Source organism: Pelophylax lessonae, assembly GCF_965119305.1.
Source record: "Pelophylax lessonae genome assembly, chromosome: 3".
Taxonomy (NCBI): domain Eukaryota; kingdom Metazoa; phylum Chordata; class Amphibia; order Anura; family Ranidae; genus Pelophylax; species Pelophylax lessonae.
Genome location: NC_138770.1, coordinates 166,072,187 through 166,092,197, shown reverse-complemented (window position 1 = coordinate 166,092,197; position 20,011 = coordinate 166,072,187).

Below are 20,011 nucleotides of genomic sequence, written 5' to 3'. Positions count from 1 at the left end.
AGTTTTTTTGATGTTCTCTCCCCCAGGGGACATAGTACATGTATACTTTGTTACATGTTCCTATAATGTAGCTAGCAAGAAGATTGTTTTTTTTTTATAGCTAGCTCTTGTCTTGGCTCCAAGCACTTGCCTGAGACTGGATGGGAAGTAGTATGAATGATGATGATGATGATGCCTATATGTATACCAGCGCTGCACGGGACTGGGTGGGGAGTAGTAGACTACTATGGGACGGTTGGATAAATAACACTGAAGTAAAAGTTTGAAGAAGAAATCTCACTTCAATTTTTGGTGTTCTCTCTCCCAGGGGACATAGTACATGTAAAACTTTTTCCCATGTTCCTACATGCTTTGTAGGTCTAGCCCCATCTGATAATGTAGCTAGCAAGAAGGTGTTTTTTTTTTTTTTTTTTATAACCAGCACTTGTCTTGGCTCCAAGCACTTTCCCGAGACAATTGGTGACAAAAAGAATGCAGAGAAAGGGGGGCTGACAATGCCTACATCCACCACTTCTGTATTCCTCTTGCCACCGCTTGTCATGGGCAAGTGCTTGGAGCCAAGACAAGCTACGTTGTTAGACAGCCATGGGGTAATGTCCTGTCAAATCTAGTAGCCAGGTTTACAAAGCATGTAGGAACATGGGGCAAAGTACTACATGTATTTTCTCCCCTGAGGGACAAAACTCTAAGAAACAAAAATGTAATTGAGAGTTTTTCCTTAGAGCCAAGATTCTCCCAAACATTTTGGGTTGATGAGTATTAGAGAGATAGAAAATAATTATTACAAAAATAAAATCTTTTCTACACTACATTATTATTGTGTGCTATGCACACTCACAGTCTTGTATTTTCCATTCCCATCCATCCTTGAATACCAGCTGAAATTTCATTACAAGCAAACACCTGGACCTCCAGCCTTGAACGAAGAAATAAGAGATAAGTGCCAAGAGGTGATTGATGCGAAATCATATTGGCAGCCTCCCATTTCTATAGCTAACACAATATGATATTCACAAACTGGTATGGTTGGAAAAGCGTTGAGCTCAGATAAAACTCAGATTAAGTCAAGGAGCATGCCTGATACTTACAGTTAAAAAACTGAAGTGAGCTTCATGATGAAGTAGATTTGCGGAAAAGACACAGCCTAGAGAAGTGTCCAGGGGGTGAGGGGGAAGGGGGTTATTATAACAGGCTTTCTTTCCATATTATAAGATACAGTATTTCATTGCTGTGTCAGATAGGGAGTGGGTCAGTGGCGGCTGGTGCTCAAAATTTTTTTTTGGGGGGGGGCGCAAACAGAAAAATGTAATAGGCATTGCTTTGCGGTAAAAAATAGCGTGACTTTGAGGTCACACAAGTGTGAAAGGGGCCTTCAGTAATCAAGGTACAGTGTGCCCCCATCAATGCAGAGTGACCAGTGAGCAGTGCCCCCATCAATGTAGAGTGACCACAGCGTGCCCCCTTCAATGTAGAGTGACCACAGCGTGCCCCCTTCAATGTAGAGTGACCACAGCGTGCCCACATCAATGTACTGTAGAGTGACCACAGCATGCCCCCTTCAATGTAGAGTGCCCACAGTGTGCCCCCTTCAATGTAGAGTGACCACAGCGTGCCCCCATCAATGTAGAGTGACCACAGCATGCCCCCTTCAATGTAGAGTGCACACAGCGTGCCCCCTTCAATGTAGAGGGACCAGTGTCAGGCACTCACCTTTTGTGTTTGCAGAGTGTTGAACTTAAGACCGGCCCGGGAAAGCTGCCGCCCTCCTCCTCCTGGCTTGCTTGTTGTCCTCTCCGGTCCGTCCTCAGCAGAGACACCGAGTGGAATGGCTCTACCGAGTGACGCCCAAGCACCGCCCCTATAACGTTAGACATCCACCAATCACAGGACGCAGAATCGCAGGTGGGATTGTTCTGCGCCCCGAGCACAATCTAAAGGGCTGCCAATCAAGCTAAACAAAACCAGGCACTTGACAGCAAAACTCCCACCCCTCTCCACCCTCTCCATAGCAGCAGTGTTGGCCCGCGCCCCGAGAACACCGTCTTTTTTTTTTTTTTGCCTGGGGGGGGTGGCGCCCCTGCACTCCACAGTTACCAGCCGCCACTGGAGTGGATGACAAACAAGCTATACTGCTCTGCCTGTCTCTGTACACTAGCTTAGAGTTAGTCTTACTTACTTCCACTGCTGTATTTTGGCCTAGGCCGACAAGGCTCAGGCCTAGGGCGGCACTTTGCAGGGTGCCGCCCCCCCCCCCCCCCACAAGAAAAAAAAAACCCAGATTCGACCGACCTCTGAGAGTCCTGTCTGAGTCTGCTTCCCGTCCCGCCTCCCACACACACATGACATTCCCAGGCGGGCGGCTTGTTGTGGCACTGACCGGCAATTCGGCATTCAGCATCAGCAGTAAGGGGCGTACCGTACGTACTTTGCTGTTGCCGGGGGGGGGAGGGACTGGTGACTGGTCACAGACGCCGTTTGGCACATCCTGGCTGTGAAATCATTGCGTTCCCCTCTGCAGATCTGTGATGCACTGCTGCGATGCTGTAATATTATGACTGCCTTTCCATTGGGTAAGCTCTTGGAACACAATCAATACTCTGGGTGCGGGATATCTGAATGCAATATTCTGGCCAGGTTAGCTCCTTCCTGTAGTAGGTAGAAGGCTGACATGAATCTCATTAGGAAGTTCCTAATGAGATTCATGTCAGCCTTCTACCTACTACAGCGCACATTCCCAGAAAGAGACTGCTGAGCTTAGGACAAAAATCAATCATTTGAGTGCCAATAGATAAAATTTCTATAGCCACTTCTGTATTTTGGCCAAGGGTGGCACTTTGCGGGGGTGTGTGGCAAAACCACCCACCCCCCCCCGCATGAAAAAAAAACCCAATCCATTTCACTGGCGCTAAAACCTGAAAAAAAAATGGCCATTTTTAAATGTAAGGCGTCTCAAGGTAAGTGAGACTCCTCCGCAGCAGATGCAGGTACTGCGGGCATGGTACAGGAGATTCTCCTGTACCATGCCCGCAGCACTGCATCTCCTGTACCATGTCCGCAGCCCCTGCACCATGCCCGCAACCCCTGCATCTCCTGTACCATGTCCGCAGCCCCTGTACCATGCCCGCAACCCCTGCATCTCCTGTACCATGCCCGCAACCCCTGCATCTCCTGTACCATGTCCACAGCCCCTGCACCATACCTGCAACCCCTGCATCTCCTGTACCATGTCCGCAGCCCCTGCACCATGCCCGTAACTCCTGCATCTCCTGTCCCATGTCCGCAGCCCCTGCACTATGCCCGCAACCCCTGCATCTCCTGTACCATGTCCGCAGCCCCTGCATCTCCTGCACCATGCCCACAGCCCCTGCATCTCCTGCACCATGCCCACAGCCCCTGCATCTTCTGCACTATGCCTGCAACCCCTGTATCTCCTAAACAATGTCCGCAGCCCCTGCATCTCCTACACCATGCCTGCAGCCCTGGAAGATTTTCCCCCTTAATGACCAGGCCATTTTTTGCGATTCAGGACTGCATTACTTTAAAGGACAATCGTGCGATGCTGTACCCTAAAAAAATAAGTGTCTTTTTTCCCACAAATAGAGGTTTCTTTTGGTGGTATTTGGTGGTATTTATTGCGGTATAAACAAAAAAAGAGCGACAATTCTGAAAAACAAAAATATTGTTTTCCCCATTCTGATATATAACCTTCCCAAAAAAAATGTAAAAATCAAAATTTTTCATCCTTTTAGGCCAATTTGTGTTCTGCTACATATTTTTGGTAAAAAAAATTCACAATAAGCTTGTTTTGAATGGTTTGCGCAAAAGCTATCGCGTCTACAAACTAGGGGAAAGATTTCTCATTTTTATTTATTTTTTTTACTAGTAATGGCGGCAATCTGCGATTTTTAGCGGGACTGCGACATTGCTGCTGACAGATCGGACCCCTAACTGACATTTTTGACACTTTTGGGGGGACCAATGACATTGCTACAGTAATCAGTGCTAAAAATAAATATGCACTGTTACTGTACTAATGACACTAGCAGGGAAGGGGTTAACCCGGGGGTGATCAAAGGGTTAAGTGTGAGCCTAGGGATGTTTCCTAACTGTATGGGGGAGGGACTTGAAATGAACATAGAGACCTGTGATTCTAAATAGGAGGATCACAGGCGCTCCGTGATCATTTCAGAGAGAAGAACGGTCTGCTGTGTTTACAACAGCAGACTGTCGTTCTCTCTCAGTGGGGAGCGATCGCGGGTGCTCGGCGGCAATTGCAGCCACTGGCCCTGTGGATTGTCATCCCTGCTGCCTAGTGGGGGCCCCCAGGAGCGCACGCTTGCCCTCCAGGAGAGCTCTCATGAACTGACGTATCCATACAAAACAAGAAAATATACAAGTAGGCACTTTGTACCCACTTTTAACGTACAGAGCGGAAGAGGTGGAGCCAAAAGAGGAAGGGTGTGGTTTACAGATGACAGGGTGGGTCTGAAACAGGAAGGGGTGTGGTCTTGACAGGAAGGGGTGGGTCATAGTTAAATTAGGGGGTGCTCAAGTTTAGTCCGGCCTAGGGCAGCACTAAACCTAAATACACCACTGCTTACTTCTAGTTGTGTTATCTACAAACTGGAGTTAATCATTTTTTTTTTTATCTGGTGTAGTAATGAGGCATATTCAGGTAGTTCTTATTAGCAAAGTGACGTTATTAGGATCTACCTGAATCTGCCACATGTGTGAGTAAAGCTTTCAAAGCAGGGAGGAGGGGGCAGAGATTTTTTAAAAGAGGAAAAAAAATGTGTGTATAATTTTTTTTTTCAGAAGCCTGCAAAACATTGCACCTGCAATCAGCAGATGGAGGGTTCAATGCCAGGCTCCTGCACAGTTTTTCTAGCTTTGTGCCGGTATCCCCACACAGGCTTTCAGTTACAAAGCTAGAGAAAGAATGAATGAACTACTAGCATGCTGAGCTGAGTATATACAGTATGCTGTGGTGGGAGATGGTACTTGTAGTTTTTTCATTCACAGAACTCTATGAGTGAATGACGTGGCTGTGTGGGCGGTGCCCCGCTCAGCTGTTTTCAAAAAGTGGGGAGCGCTGATGGCGGGAAGTGGGTGTATAGGAGCATGTTACGCTCTAAATATGGGTGTAACATGTAACATGCTTCAAAAGATGAACCTATTCTTTAATCCAATGCAGGCCATTTTAATGGAGCCATGCCACCAGAAAAGTGCTTATACAGGGCTACTTCACTTCTGTTGAAGCAATGGAGCAGCAGAGGAATGAAAGGAAGGTGGGTATAAGTAGACAGGGCTGGAGTTTAACCGGTTGCCGACTGCGCACAGTATATTTACTGCGTCAGTCGGCCCCGGCCAGGCAGAGTGACGTAGGTCTACGTCGCTCGCCTGTCACTCCTTCCAGAGCCAATAGCGGGCGGGCGCACGCCCGCTGAGGCGCGCGCCCGCCTCGGCTCGTTCACGGAGGAGTGCGGGAGTGTGACTGGCGGACCCGATGTCCGCCGGTCACACTACGATCGCCGGTACAGCGGGAGAAAGACAGAGCGGCTTGTGTAAACAAGCCGCCTGTCAGTTCTCCCTGTGTAAAAGTGAAGATCAAACAGTTCTACTATGTAGAACTGTTGATCTTTGTTTTTACACTAGTAGACCTGTCCCTGCACAGTTAGAATCACGCCCCTAAGACACACTTAACCCCTCCCTGTCCAATACTGTTAACCCCTTCCCTGCCAGTGTCATTTTTGCAGTAACAGTGCATATATATAGCACTGATTACTGCAGTAATGTCACTGGTACCCCCAAAAGTGTCAAAAATGTCAGTCAAGGGTCCGATCTGTCCGCCGCAATGTCGCAGTACCGCAAAAAAAATCGCAGATCGCCGCCATTACTCGTTAAAAAAAAAAACACCAAAAATGACAAAAATCTTTCCCTTTGTTAGTAAACGCGATAACTTTTGCGCAAACCAATCAAAATACGCTTTTTGCGATTTTTTTTACCAAACATAGGTAGCGTAAAACAAATTGGCCGAAAATGTTAAAAAATTTTGATTTTTACATTTTTTTGGGGGGGAATTTCATATAAAAAAAAGTGAAAAATATTGTTGTTTTTGCAAAAATTACGCTCTTTTTTTGTTTATAGCGCGTGATCAAAAAATCGCACAGGTGATCAAATACCACCAAAAGAAAGCTCTGTTTGTGGGAAAAAAAGCACGTGAAATTCGTTTAGGTACAGCGTCGCACGACCGCGCAATTGTCCGTTAAAGTCACGCAGTAAAAAATTGCAAAAAACCCCCTGGTCTTTTAGCAGGAAAATCCTCCGGTGGTAAAGTGGTTAAGTGACAGAAACTAGACAGGATGTATTTTTATTTAAAAAAAATATATATTAAATGTATTTTAATGAAGCCAGGTGCTTGGCTAAGAATGGAGAGTGAGAGAGATACTGGCTGTAGCTGCTGTCCTGTATTGCTAAATTGGTTAACAGCTATGCCAACAAGAGGAGGGAGTTGCTGAGCAGGAAGAGTTTAATACACTGAGTTAGGCAGCACTGAACTGTGGGAACTGTAGTCCAGGGGAGAGAGACTGTAATCAAGAGCTTTTGAACTGCAATTCCCAGATATTGCCAGGGGGAGGAGAAAGAGCTGCATTTTCTCAAGCTGTACAAGACACACCTTCCTCTTCCTGTGAGGGAGATCTGAAATCACTGCTGCATATCAGCAGCCTGAGCAGGATCAGCAGTGCTGAGTACAGAAAGAGTCATCTGGGTGCAGAGCAGAGAGTGTAATAATCACTGTATGCGACCAGATGATGAGCTGCTGTGTGGATATACTATCTGCTGCCAGAGCTACTAAGGCAGTACAACCAGCCCCCTTGTACTGGGCCCGGGCCCAATCAGTTCAAAAGGGGGGCCCAGGCAAATGTTGAGCAGAAGGTCCGGCTGTACAATCTTATTGCAGACACTGATCCTCTTCTGCCCCCCCCCCCCCCCAGCTTCTCCTCTTCTTTCCCCCTGGAGTGATTCTAGAAAATGCGCCCCTTCCATCTGCTTTCCGGCCATCTTTGTTTGCCCCTTTCCCCAGCAACGCTGCCGCTTTCCTCCTTTCCTCTCCTGCTGGCAGCTGCTGTGGGCTCACAGGATGATATTTCAAGATGAAGAGCGGGGAAGGGCCCTGTTAATAAATATACCGGTCATTTACTGTCTTTGCTATGCTTCAGTTTGTGAATGAGCAGTAAGCCTGAAAGTGCTTCCTTTTCATCTGTGCTGCCCCTGCTTTTAAAAACGTTGCCTATTAATAATAAAATGCATTAAGCTGATGATTCTGTGTGTCACTTCTTGCCCAGAGAGTGGAACGCATGCAGGTTCTATGCAGCATCCATTTCTCCACACACACATAGGGCCGTTTTCAGTTGGATTCGGTTGGATTTTTTTACAGCTTTTTATACCGCAACTGCTGTCATTTTTATATGAATAAAACTAAAAGGATTTTATAGTATGAGAGGCTGTCTCGTCATTCACTTTTCGCCTGCATATTAATGTTTTGGAAAAACCTTTGGGATTGCAACAGGAAGGTGTCTGGACCTTTGGGAGTCACCAGAGGACTCTAGGGAGAGTGGCATAGGTCCCCCCAAAAGACCTACAAGTCCAGTTGACTTTCATTGCTTTACAGTAAGGGAGTCACCAACATCTGGTGAGTGCAGAGTGAACACATCATTGCACATGGTGGATACACAGAGGATACCCTGGGAACAAGGCATGAAGCACTCAGTATTGCACAAAAAATATTTTTTGGTTTGCACTATGTCACTTTTATTCGTCACATATAAAGAATACCACTACTTGTTATCACCATTATAGTGATACTCATAGTACTCACTATGGGCATCTTTGAATAATTAATATGTTTATGGTTAAGTAATCACTGACAGAAATTTACTCATATTTGTTAATCCAGAACGATAGGCTAGACAGCGGCAATCCTGTTTTTCGTTGTTTACCAAGACATGGGTGTCTCTTATTTTCTATTCATCTGCGCAGCCTAGGCTACAGAGAAAGGGGTTGAAAAAACTATGTCTGTCTGTCACTTTCAGATGGGGGAAGGGGGGCCTATCTGGTAAGCTGTATGGGGGCCCTGGGATTTCTAACAGCAGCCTTGTCTGCTGTTAGAGAGGCTGAGCCTCTTAGGAACTGACCGTAAAGCCTTATCGCTGCATGAAAGCTTTACTGGTACTACTACTCTCATGTGCACCAACGCTAGCTGGCTGAAGAGTTAGGACTGTCCCTTTAAAGCTGCTCCATGGAGACCTTAGCCTGTTACTTATGCTAGAAGGTATAAAAAAGAATGAGAGATACTCTATGTCCTACTATTGCCACATCCCTGTAAATACAATTGAGTAGGAGGAATTGTTTTGTGGGACTCTCTCATTCCCCTCTTCCTCCTACTCAATTATGCTAGAAGGTACCCTAGGGGTACATTGCACCATATCCTAGCCCTTCCCTTAGAGTGCACTCTAGACTAGATATAGTATTATTATTCAAATTACAGTTAACGCTTGTGTAGCGCTACCCCCGCAGGAACTGCTTGTTGAATTGGGTCCTCTGTTCTTACTTAACCTCTCCAAAGACCTCTGTACCTCTGACACCTCGGGTATACCTGTCAACAAACACAAAATGACAATGTTTGGTAAATGCCTCAGGGTCACCCTGAAATGAGACTCGAGATCTTGAAGTATGATAAAAAGTTATATTAAGAATATGAGTAGTCAAAAATAACAGGAAATCCCATTGCAGTACATGTTTTGGCATATACAGTTTCAAATATCAATTAATGCAGTAGGAGTGCCTGCTTAGATTTTGATAAGGCTGCATAAACTGTAGCTTTCCCCACTGGAAATGAACAACATAAGGAAAGTGTGTACTTGGTATCAATACAACAATGACTAAGTCACCTAGAGTCACTTATGGTGAGGAGGCTATAATGCAATGACAGTAAATAACTGTAAACTCTTGACCGAACAGGGTAACAGGCACTCTAATGCAGTCCTCAAAGTAAATCCTCGGCCAGCCATGTTGGAGCTCTTGAAGAAGTTTAAGCAGTAAAGAGAATGCTTTCTGTAATGAAGAAACGGTTGTAGAACACTGATTTCCTAATGCCCCATACACACGTGCAGATTATCTGCAGATTTTTGTCTGCAGACTTACCTTTTCTATGTAGTGCAAGGGCCTGCCGGATTGCATACGAATTGAAAGTGTTTAGGTTTGACCTCATATTATATGGTTTTGGTAAGTCTGCAGACAAAAGTCTGCAGATAATCTGCATGTGTGTATGGGGCAAAAGGGTACTGAGTGACAAAGTGTCCAGCGAGGGGTTCATTATCAGGAGTATAATATTAGATGTATCTCAGATGTTCAGGGTTAAAATTCTGAGCAGCAGGATTGTTGCAGAACATTAAGGTAAAGTTGGTGGTGCCTTTAACCACTTGCTGACAGCCCCACGCAGATTTACTGCGGCAGGGCAGCTATGGCTGCGCATAATCACATAGATCCACGTGATCATGTGCATGCGGTCTGGAGCCGCTCTTCCACTGTGATTAGGCACAGCAGGAGCCAGACTGTGGGAGGAGCGGGTGCGATCGCCGCTGGCCTTCCGCGATCTTTAGGGAAACTGACAGGAGTGCTGCCTGCCTATGTAAACAAGGCAAGCGGCTCTCCTGTCAGACAGGCACAATGAGATTGTGTGTCTCAGTTAAGCTGAAACACCGATCTTGGTGTGCCTGTCACAGAGCCTTCTGCCCCACAGTTAGTAAGCACAATTTAGGAGCACACTTAAACCCCTTGATCACCCCCAGTATTAACCCTTTCCCTGCCAGTGTAATTTATACAGTAACAGTGCATATTATTTAGAACTGATCACTGTATTGATTTCCCTGGTCCCAAAAAAGTGTCAGTGTCAGATTTGTCCACCGCATTGTCGCAATCCGGCTAAAAATCATTGATCACCGCCATTACTAATGAAAACGACAACAAAAAGTCCAAAAATCTATCCTGTAGTTTGTAGACACTATAACTTTTGAGCAAACTAATTAATATACGATTTTTGGGATTTTTTTTACCAAAAATATGTAGCAAAATACAAATTGGCCTAAACTGATAAAAAAAAATATTTTTTAAACATTTTTTATTGGGAATGTTTTATAGCAGAAAGTAAAAAGTATTTTTTTTTCTTTTTTTCAAAATTGTCGCTCTTTTTTTGTTTATAGCGCAAAATCTAAAAACCACAGAGGTGATCAAGTACCACCAAAAGAAAGCTATAATTGTGGGAAAAAATCAACTGTATTTGGGTACAGCGCCGCACGACCGCGCAATTGTTAGTTAAAGCAACGCAGTGCCGAATCACAAAAAATGGCCTGGTCATTAAAGGGGTAAAACCTTCCGGGGTGGAAGTGGTTAAGAGAGATAGTGTGGTTTGTCTTTCAATAGATTTCCCTACTGAGACAGTCATTGTGACACAGAACAGTATTTGTAGTATATGTAGAATCAGTATTTGATGAACGGGGGACCCCTTTAAGATGAGACAATTCCAGGTGTACCTCTGCAGTGCAGCAACAGCCTTTAGATAGACTCAGCAGCGTCACAGCAGAAATCAGCAGGTCACCGGCGGCTCCAGTACTAGGCCTCAGGATGATCCTTGGCTCCTGCACACAGTGAGATGGACACCAACTTGTCTTTGCAGATGTCAGCAGCCTTATCGGTTCTCTGGAACTGACAGACACTGTCTCGACTGTAAGGCGCAGTCTTTTCCTGTACCTTTCTCCCTGTCTCTCCCAGATAGAGCCTGCTCTTCTTCACACACCAGTCTCTTTTTCCAGACTCACTTTTGGCTTCCCGGTTTCTCTAATTTATATAACCCCTCCTCTACACCAGCATGCTGGACTTTGAAGTATTTTTGTGTTTGTTTAGCCATGGAGTTCTTTCTGGCTGGGACCACAGCTCCAAAAATGCAATCCTCTTAACTGACGATGAAGCCAAGTTCATAAAGTTCCATCTTGTGGCAGAAAAAAGTAACTTCTTGCAATAAAGATCAACTATGATAATGCATTAGTAAACCTGCACATTACAGTTACAATGAGCCTTGTTACATACTCCCCCCACTAAATCTCTTTGGTCCCCAAAGTGCTATAATTTGCTTTTAAACCAACAGTGTTTAAAAAACCTCAATATAAATGCAAGTATAAACCGCTATAGGATAAGAAACACGCATTTGTTTTTTCAAGAACAAAAAAGTAAATGGTTCATATAAATGGTGTAAAGAGCCTGATAGAGGAACCTCCCACAAACTGTTGGAGGGGGCGAGGTTATTTTGTCTAGGTGTTTTTAAATCAGAGTTATTGCCCAGCACATCATACGTTAGTCTCTTTGGCGGTCGGATGGACCATTTTTCTTTTGGCTCTGGTGACTGTGAGGGCCCGCTTTCATCTTCTTCATCAGTAAGAGAGGGCTCAGTTTCTACCGCCTCAGGAATCTGGGGCTCATCAGATTCCTCTCTAGTTTCTGAAGGTGACATAGATTTAGGAGATTCCGGGTTAATAGTCTCTTAGCAACTATTTGAACTGGGTACATCCACTATTGGTTCTAGATCAGCAGTCTCTGAGTCATTATTTGAATCAGGTGCATCCATTCTGGTGGGAAGAGAGAACCGTGGCCATTCAAAGTCCATTTCCTCTTCATTCTCGCTCTCTTCCTCATCAATTTGTAAAGTGGAACCCTGGGGTGGGATTAGAGGCTGAGGCCTACTGGTGTCTCGCATAGAAGAGGTGAACTGGTTGAGAGAAGGAACCTGAACCGCACCTGTAATGGGTAGCAAGTGGTTTTGATGCCACGTTTTTATAGGCCCTGCCTTCCCTTCTGGCCTATTTTTAAAGACTGGCAATAACGGCAGTTGACAAACTATGAAGGGCTGAGATTTCCATCTGTCAGCTAGCTTTTGTTTTGCTAGGACTCCTAAATTCCTCAATAACACTTGGTCCCCAGGCTGCAGGTATTGCACTATTACATTGAGATCAACGTTTTTCTTGTTTCTCTTTCTCAATACATCTGATGATTCTAAAGCTTTCCCATAAGCAGCTTCTATTTTTTTATTTTAAATTTCTACATTTCTTTGGTGAGTGGCTGTGGTTGTGTGATCAACCAAAGTGCCAAAAGCCAAATCAACCTGTAGTCGGGCTTCCCTGCCAAACATTAGTAGGTATGGTGAATAACCGGTAGCATCATTCTCAGTGCTGATGTATGCATGCACCATTGCAGCAATGTGTTGACTCCACTGTTACTTCTTTTCACTTAAGAGGGTGCCAGGCCTGTTCAGGGGGGTCTGAATAAATAGTTTGGGTTGTTGATCCCCTTGGCATATTTTTTTCAACCAGGACTTTCGCCATGGTAGCAGCTTGCTGGTTTTTAGTCGGGAACACCTGAGTATATTGGGTGAAGTAATCAGTTATAACCAGGACATTCCCTTGCCCACTAGAGTCAGGCTTCAGACACAGGAAGTCAATGCACACCAACTCTATTGGTCCTTGTCTCTTAAGGTGGCCTATGGGGGCAGCTTGCTTTGGCAAAGTTCTTCATTGTATGCACCGTAGACAAGAACGGCAGTAGCTCTCTACTTCATCTCACATACAGAGCCAATAAAATCTGTCTCTGACCAATTTTAAAGTTCGTTCCGGGCCTAAATGGCCATGCTCATCGTGCAATGATCTTAGTACTAGCTCTCGGTACTTTCTGGTAAGAACAGTTGCCACCGGTTGTCAATGTGGTCCGAAGGGCCCATTAAGTAGACCACCCTGTCCTTCAACTGCAACTGATTCCATTCTTTCTGGACTATCCATTCAACCTTGGTGCCATTTGCCACGAGGATTTTTGCATTATCAGCTTATAATGCCCTCTTAGTCGTTAAACCACAAAGAGGGTCTCTCCTCTGCCTCTCCTGCAGATCCCTCTTTGATAGTCTTGGCAGGCCTTTACTGACAATATGTGACAGGTTACAGTAATGCTGGGGCACCTCAGTGACTGCAACTCCCACCACTTCTGCGCCCACTGCGGGTTGTTGTCAGTCTTCACCACATATAATAAATGGAAAGAAAGCTGCGCACAAAAAAGGTGAAGCTAAAGGCTGCTAGTACAAAGTATATCAAACCCAGAAAAATGTAAAAATGGTACAGCGCCACTAAATAGATAACTAACTAATATGAAGGTGAACCAAAGTCCATAAGTCCATAGGAGGGAGATTTCAGATGTTGGGAATATGACCGTGAATCCCACATCAATCTTGCAAGTAGAGTTTCAGGCAGAGATCACATAAACAATAAGGATGTAACCTTACCGGACAGTTGGAACCCCTGTTACGGAAGGTCAAACAGGCATGCGATATCCACCACCAGGGACAAAACTGCAACAGAATTCCTCTCCTATCGACCACAGACACTCCGGGTAACCATAGACCATGGATCCGGCGAACCTCACTGAACCCCAGGTGCACACAGGGGATGACCTCCAATGAGACAAATGGGGGCGCACATAGTGAAGTACATTCAAGTCTTTTATTGAATTAAAAGGTAAAAAACTCACAATTTAGCTGCTTGACACAGGCATGTTAAAAGTCATTGGCCGCGGCTCGAATAGCGTGACTGCATGGGGGCTTAGCGTGACTGACGCGTTTCGTCCTGCAAAAGGCGTTTTCAAAGGCAAAAACCCCCCTCATGCAGCACGCTTTTAAAGGAAACCCCCAATTGTTTGGAATGTGGCCACTTCCGGTGCGTGATGACGCACTTCCGCTTCCGGTGTGCGATGACGCACTTCCGGTTCTGGTGCGCGATGACGCACTTCCGGTTGCGGCGTGCGTGATGACGCACTTCCGGTTTGGCAATCAACAGCGCGGTGAGGCTCTTGCTGAGCTCCCGGAAGTCTGGCAAAGGAAGGAAAAAAATACCTAGAGAGAAAAAACATAGGCAGTAGGAGATAACGGTGCCCCAGCCACCCACGGCAAGCCAGAAGAAACCACTCTAACTGCACTATGTTATTCAAGGCAAAGAAAAAACCTCCTTCCGGCCAGCAATAAAAATAAAAATATATTCATTAACCACTCCAAACAATTGTTAAACAATAAAATATACATATAAAAACATGTGAGTTTACAACCAAATTAATGGCAAAAACACAGATATAAAAACGAATATTCCATTTAAATAAATTAAATGAATTGCAATCTATGTTTGACAATAAAGAAAGCACACGTCTTATCCCACCTGTCCACAATGAATAAAAAAACCCACAGTAAGTATGGGGCATTAAACCATACAACCTAGTGTGTGTCCATGTAAACCCTGAAAAGGTCAACAGGGATCGACAGAACCTTTCCACATTCAACTGAACAGAGGGAGGGATTGGGATAGACGAGATACAATCAATATATGGTGCACACATTAAGATGATAGAAACCTAGATAAACTAAGTACACCCCCTGAAGGTGCACTCAAGATGGTATCTCCCCAAACGTGGGCACATTACCAGGGGATTTGAAAAACAAAAAAAGGGGGAGGGACCAAAAAGAAACCAGCTCATTGACAGCAAGGGAGAAGAGAACCTAGGGAGTCAATCTGCTCATCAGCTGTTATTAATGAAGCAGTTGACATCCCAATCCACGTTGAGACCAAAGGGGGTATAACACTTCAGGTCAAAAATCCACCTGGTCTCAAGCCGTGAGATCTCCCTCCTCACATTGCTCCCCCTCCAGTGTGGGGTAAATTTGTCAATGGCAATAATCTTAGTTCCAACGGCCTTTTTATGGTGACATTCTAGGTAATGTCTTGAAACAGAATGTTTGGGAAAACCCCGGCGAATGTTACCCAGATGTTCATTCACCCTGGTTTTCATGGCACGGGTGGTCCTGCCCACATACTGGTAACCGCAAGGGCACTCCAACATGTAGACTACGTTCTCTGTTAAGCAGGTAATGAACGTATCGATGGGATAACTTTTGTGTGTGGCTCTAGAGCGAAAGGATAGAACTTTACGTTCCTTGATGGCATTTGCCCTACAGACCACACACCGTCTACAGGGGAAAAACCCTTTAATTTCAGGGAAGAGGTGGGTGATCCTAGCAGGTGGATCCACAATGTTTGGTGCCACCCTAAGTCTCAGAGGCGGAGCGCCCTTGAAGACCACTGTGGGGCGTTCTCCAATCACGGGAGCTAGTACCCTGTCATTCCTCAATACACCCCAATGTCGGTTGAAGATTTTCCTAATATCCCGGAATTGGTGAGTGTATGGGGTCACAAAGGCAGTGGTAAATTCTGTGCTAGACTCCCTGTTAGCCCTAGAACCTGCTAACATGCTAGTTCTGTCTAGACTTGCCACTTCCTGGATGGCTAGATCAAGTTCAGAATTGGAGTACCCTTTGTCCAGGAATCTCCCTTTGAGGACTGATGCTTGCTGGAAATAGTCATCAATTAGGGTACAATTCCTACGGATCCTTGTAAATTGGCTAATAGGCACCGACTTAAGCCACGAAGGGTGATGGTAACTGTCGGTGCCAATATAGCCATTACGGTCAGTGGCTTTGAAAAAGGATGTAGTCACCAATTCATTGCCCTTGACCGTAATATTAAGGTCGAGGAAATGTATGTTAGATGCACTCACCTCATGTTGCAGGTGTATCCCAAAGATGTTGGTATTAAGATCCTCAAAGAACCGGGATAAGGACTCGACGGTGCCATTCCATATGAGGAGGACATCGTCGATGTACCTTTTCCACATCACTAACTCGTCTCTTTGGTCCCTGAAGATGAAATCCTCCTCCCACTTTGCCATGAACAAGTTCGCCATGCTAGGGGCGAACTTGGCACCCATGGCAACACCCCTGGTCTGGAGGTAATAAGTACCCCCAAACCAGAAGTAGTTGTGGGTCATGGCAAAAGAGAGGAGGTCCAGGACCAGCTTCCTTTGGGCTGGGACGAGTAGTGGGTCTCTTTGCAAAAAGGAAGAAACCGCCTGGTGGCCGTGCTCATGGGAAATAATGATGTAGAGGGAGGCAACATCCGCCGTAGCCAGCAGATAGCCCTCCCTCCACTCCACTCCATCCAGGAGCCGGATCACCTGCGTTGAATCCCTTAAAAAGGTGGGAGTTGAAACCACCAATGGCTGCAGGTACCCGTCAATATACTTACCAACCCTTGAGGTCACAGAATCTATCCCGCTAATGATGTGACGACCTGGCGGGTTAACCGGATTCTTGTGAACCTTAGGGAGGTAGTACATGACAGATACCCTGGGAGCCATGGGAATCAAAAACAGTTTCTCCTTATTGTTGAGGATATTATCCTCAAAGGCTTTCTCTACTATCGTAGTAAGCTCTTTCTTATACTTACGGGTGGGATTGGATCTCAGGAGAGAGTAGGTATCTCGATCCGACAGAATATTAGACATTTCTGTCAGATATGCCGTCTTGTCCAGGACCACAATCCCACCTCCCTTGTCAGCTGGTCTGACCACCAGGTCATCTCTGGACTGCAGGGATTTTAATCCAACATCAAACCTCTTGTCAGCATACATCCGCTTAATCTCCAGTTTTTCCAAATCCTTAATCACCATGTCCTTGAAAACACCCAATGAAGGGGCCAAAGGTCCAGGGGGATTAAACAGCGATGCATTGGAGAGATTGGAATGCCTGATGCCTTCTCTGGTCTGAGTGGAATTTTTTGCCGGATTAGAAAGAATATAGCGTTTAACATTAAGTTTACGCATATATTTTTGAACATCCATAAATACCGTAAACTTGTCCAAGGGCTTGAAGGGAACATGCTTCAAACCCCGGTCAAGAACAAATAGTTTGTCCTCTGTGAGCGAGGTTGAACTCAAGTTAAAGATGCCAGCACCTAATTTGTTCTTTTTCTTTTCTTTCCTGTTCCTTCTGCCTCCCCTGGTTCCTCGACTCGTCCTGTTGGGCGGTCGTAGTCGTACCTGTCCCTCAGAAAAAAATCCGGGTATCTTTGAGGATACTGCGGTCCCCTGGGTGAATCATAACCACGTTCCCTGGGGTAATTATTCCTCTGAGGGGCAGGTAGAGGGTGCCTCGTGATGAATCTATCATCATAGTGGTCATAATATTCCTGATGATTCTCCAAGGGGGCATAGGAATTGTAAGTAGGAGTGTAATATTGATTATTTTGGGGCTTTTTTTGTTTTTTCTTTTTGTTCTTACTCTTATTCTTTGGGGGTCTTATTGGAGTATTTGTCCTAAATGGTCTCGAAGTGTTGGGCCCAGAAGGTGTTTTATTTCCTCTAGGGCCAGCCAGAGGACCAGAAGGCCTTACCGATGTGGGTGTGCCAGGCGCAAGTCGGTAGGGAGTGCCACCAGAGATCATACGAAGAGGTCTGCTGTCGGCACTCCCACCAGTTGAAGTGCTGGCACCCTGGTTGGTCTCGATTTCGGATTCCACCAATTCCGAAGATGGCACATCCATCTCGGCCGCCTCTGCTCTCCTTTTCTGCCATTTAAACACAAGATCACTTCCATAGTCACTAGCATCCCTGAAGTATTTTTTCCTTTTCTTATACTTCTATTCGGACTCCTCCTTCTCCAAAGCCCTCTGAAGGTCCTCAGATCTGTTCTTAAACTCAGGAGTGTCCTTATGAGGGATTAGTGACTTTTTTAGGATGGTAAGCTCCTCATCCAATCTGGTAAGTTTCAACTTTTTGCGAGTGATGAGGAACCTCAGCATGTAGAGGCCCGCATCGTTGAAAAACTTAAACCAGAGGTTGAGGTCTTTTTCGTCATCTTGGGGATTGACCTCCCATCTCAGACTCCGTGGAACAAAGCCCTCCTCCAAGTACTTCTCAAGGAGAGCTATGTCCCAATTGGTATGAGTCTCCGTAATCATGATATTACGCACCCTCATAAATAAACCGCCAATATCAGACCTATTAGGGTCCGGAGAGCCTTCAAAGGCATCCTTAAAATTGGAGGCGGAGGTTTTCCTAAAAGGAAATATATCCATATTGTAGTGAGAATTAACCACTAGTTGGCTGCAGCTAACAGATGATAAATCAAGTGATATAATAAAGGGAAAGAAAGCTGCGTACAAAAAAGGTGAAGCTAAAGGCTGCTAGTACAAAGTATATCAAACCCAGAAAAATGTAAAGATGGTACAGCGCCACTAAATAGATAACTAACTAATATGAAGGTGAACCAAAGTCCATAAGTCCATAGGAGGGAGATTTCAGATGTTGGGAATATGACCGTGAATCCCACATTAATCTTGCAAGTAGAGTTTCAGGCAGAGATCACATAAACAATAAGGATGTAACCTTACCGGACAGTTGGAACCCCTGTTACGGAAGGTCAAACAGGCATGCGATATCCACCACCAGGGACAAAACTGCAACAGAATTCCTCTCCTATCGACCACAGACAGTCTTCACCACAAATTCTGCTCCATGTAGATAGTCCTTCAGCTTATCTACCACAGCCCACTTCAAAGCCAGGAACTCTAATTTGTGGGTAGGATAGTTCCTTTCAGCTGGAGTTAAATGTCTACTCATGAAAGCAATGGGTCAAAGGTGTCCTCCATACTCTTGGTATAATACTCCTCTTAGGCCGTCTCTGCTGGCTTCTACATGTAGTTAATAGGGCTTTGAGGGGTCGGCATATGCTAGCACTGGTGTGTTGGTTAGACACTCTTTCAGCTGTTTAAATGCACGCTCACACTGGTCTGTCTGTTGGTCACAAATTACGAGGACCCTTTTTGGGTTTCATTGAATTCGGCATTTCTGTTTCTCCCTCGTTGGTCTTCAGTAATTTGGTGAGAGGAGAAGTGACTTTAGCGAATCCCTCTATGAATCTTCGATAGTATGAGCAAATCCCCGGGAAAGATCTCAGTTCAGTAACATTCCTGGGTCTGGGCCAAATGGCAACAGCCTCAATCTTCTTGGGATCAGTAGCGACTTCTTCAGCGGAGACGACATGTCCCAAGTGACAGAGGATTAGTAAAACTGGCATTTTTCAAGGGACAATTTCAACCGCTCCTCATGTAGTCTCCGCAACACCTTCTCGAGTCTCTCTTCATGTTCTACCAGAGTTCTCCCAAATACGATGATATCATCTAAGTACACTAAAACCTTGAGCAAGCTCATGCCTCCCACTGTACGTTCCATCAAACGCTGGAAGGTGGATGGAGCTCCTGACAGACCCTGCAGCATCCTATTGAATTTGAAAAACCCCAGAATGCAAATTAAGGCAGTCTTTTCCTGATCTTGGGGATGCATGGGTATTTGGTAATACCCACTCTTCAGGTCCAGCAAACTGAACCATTTAGCTCCTGACAAACTTTGAAGGGCATCTCAATTCGTGGAGTGGTGTATTGGTCTGGGATTGTTCTCTGATTGAGGGTACAATAGGCAATACACATGCAGAGGGATCTATTTTTCTTCCTCACTACCACTATAGGAGAGGCATACGGACTTCGAGATTCTCTAACAACACCTGTCTGCTTCAGCTTGGGGTTGTTCTAGAAGATCTTCCAAGTCGCTCAAAGGAATTCTACGGGCTCTCTCCCTAAGGGTTTATCTTTGCTGAGTCAAATTCTATGTTGAGCTCTTATTGCTGCCCACATCATAGTCACTCTTTGAAAACAGCTCTTTCCATTGCAAGAGTCTCTCCTTAACCCTCTCCTTCCATTCTGTGGACAGCAGGGAGTCATGAGGGAAAAATTAATCTTTACCCACTCCTCTTGAGTCTTCCCCCACTATACCAGCTGCTCCCACCGGGGTTGCTGCATTCACCTGCCCTTCTAGCATATGGGGTTTCAGTCTGATTGGAGATTTAGTAATATTCCTCCCGCTAATAGGTATCCTCCCACAACTTCGATTCAACACCTTGGTTGAGATTATTTCTGGAATCACCTCAACCCCAGCGTCCCCTCCCTGAGAATCGGTTTCAAGGACAAAGAGGAGCCCAGGC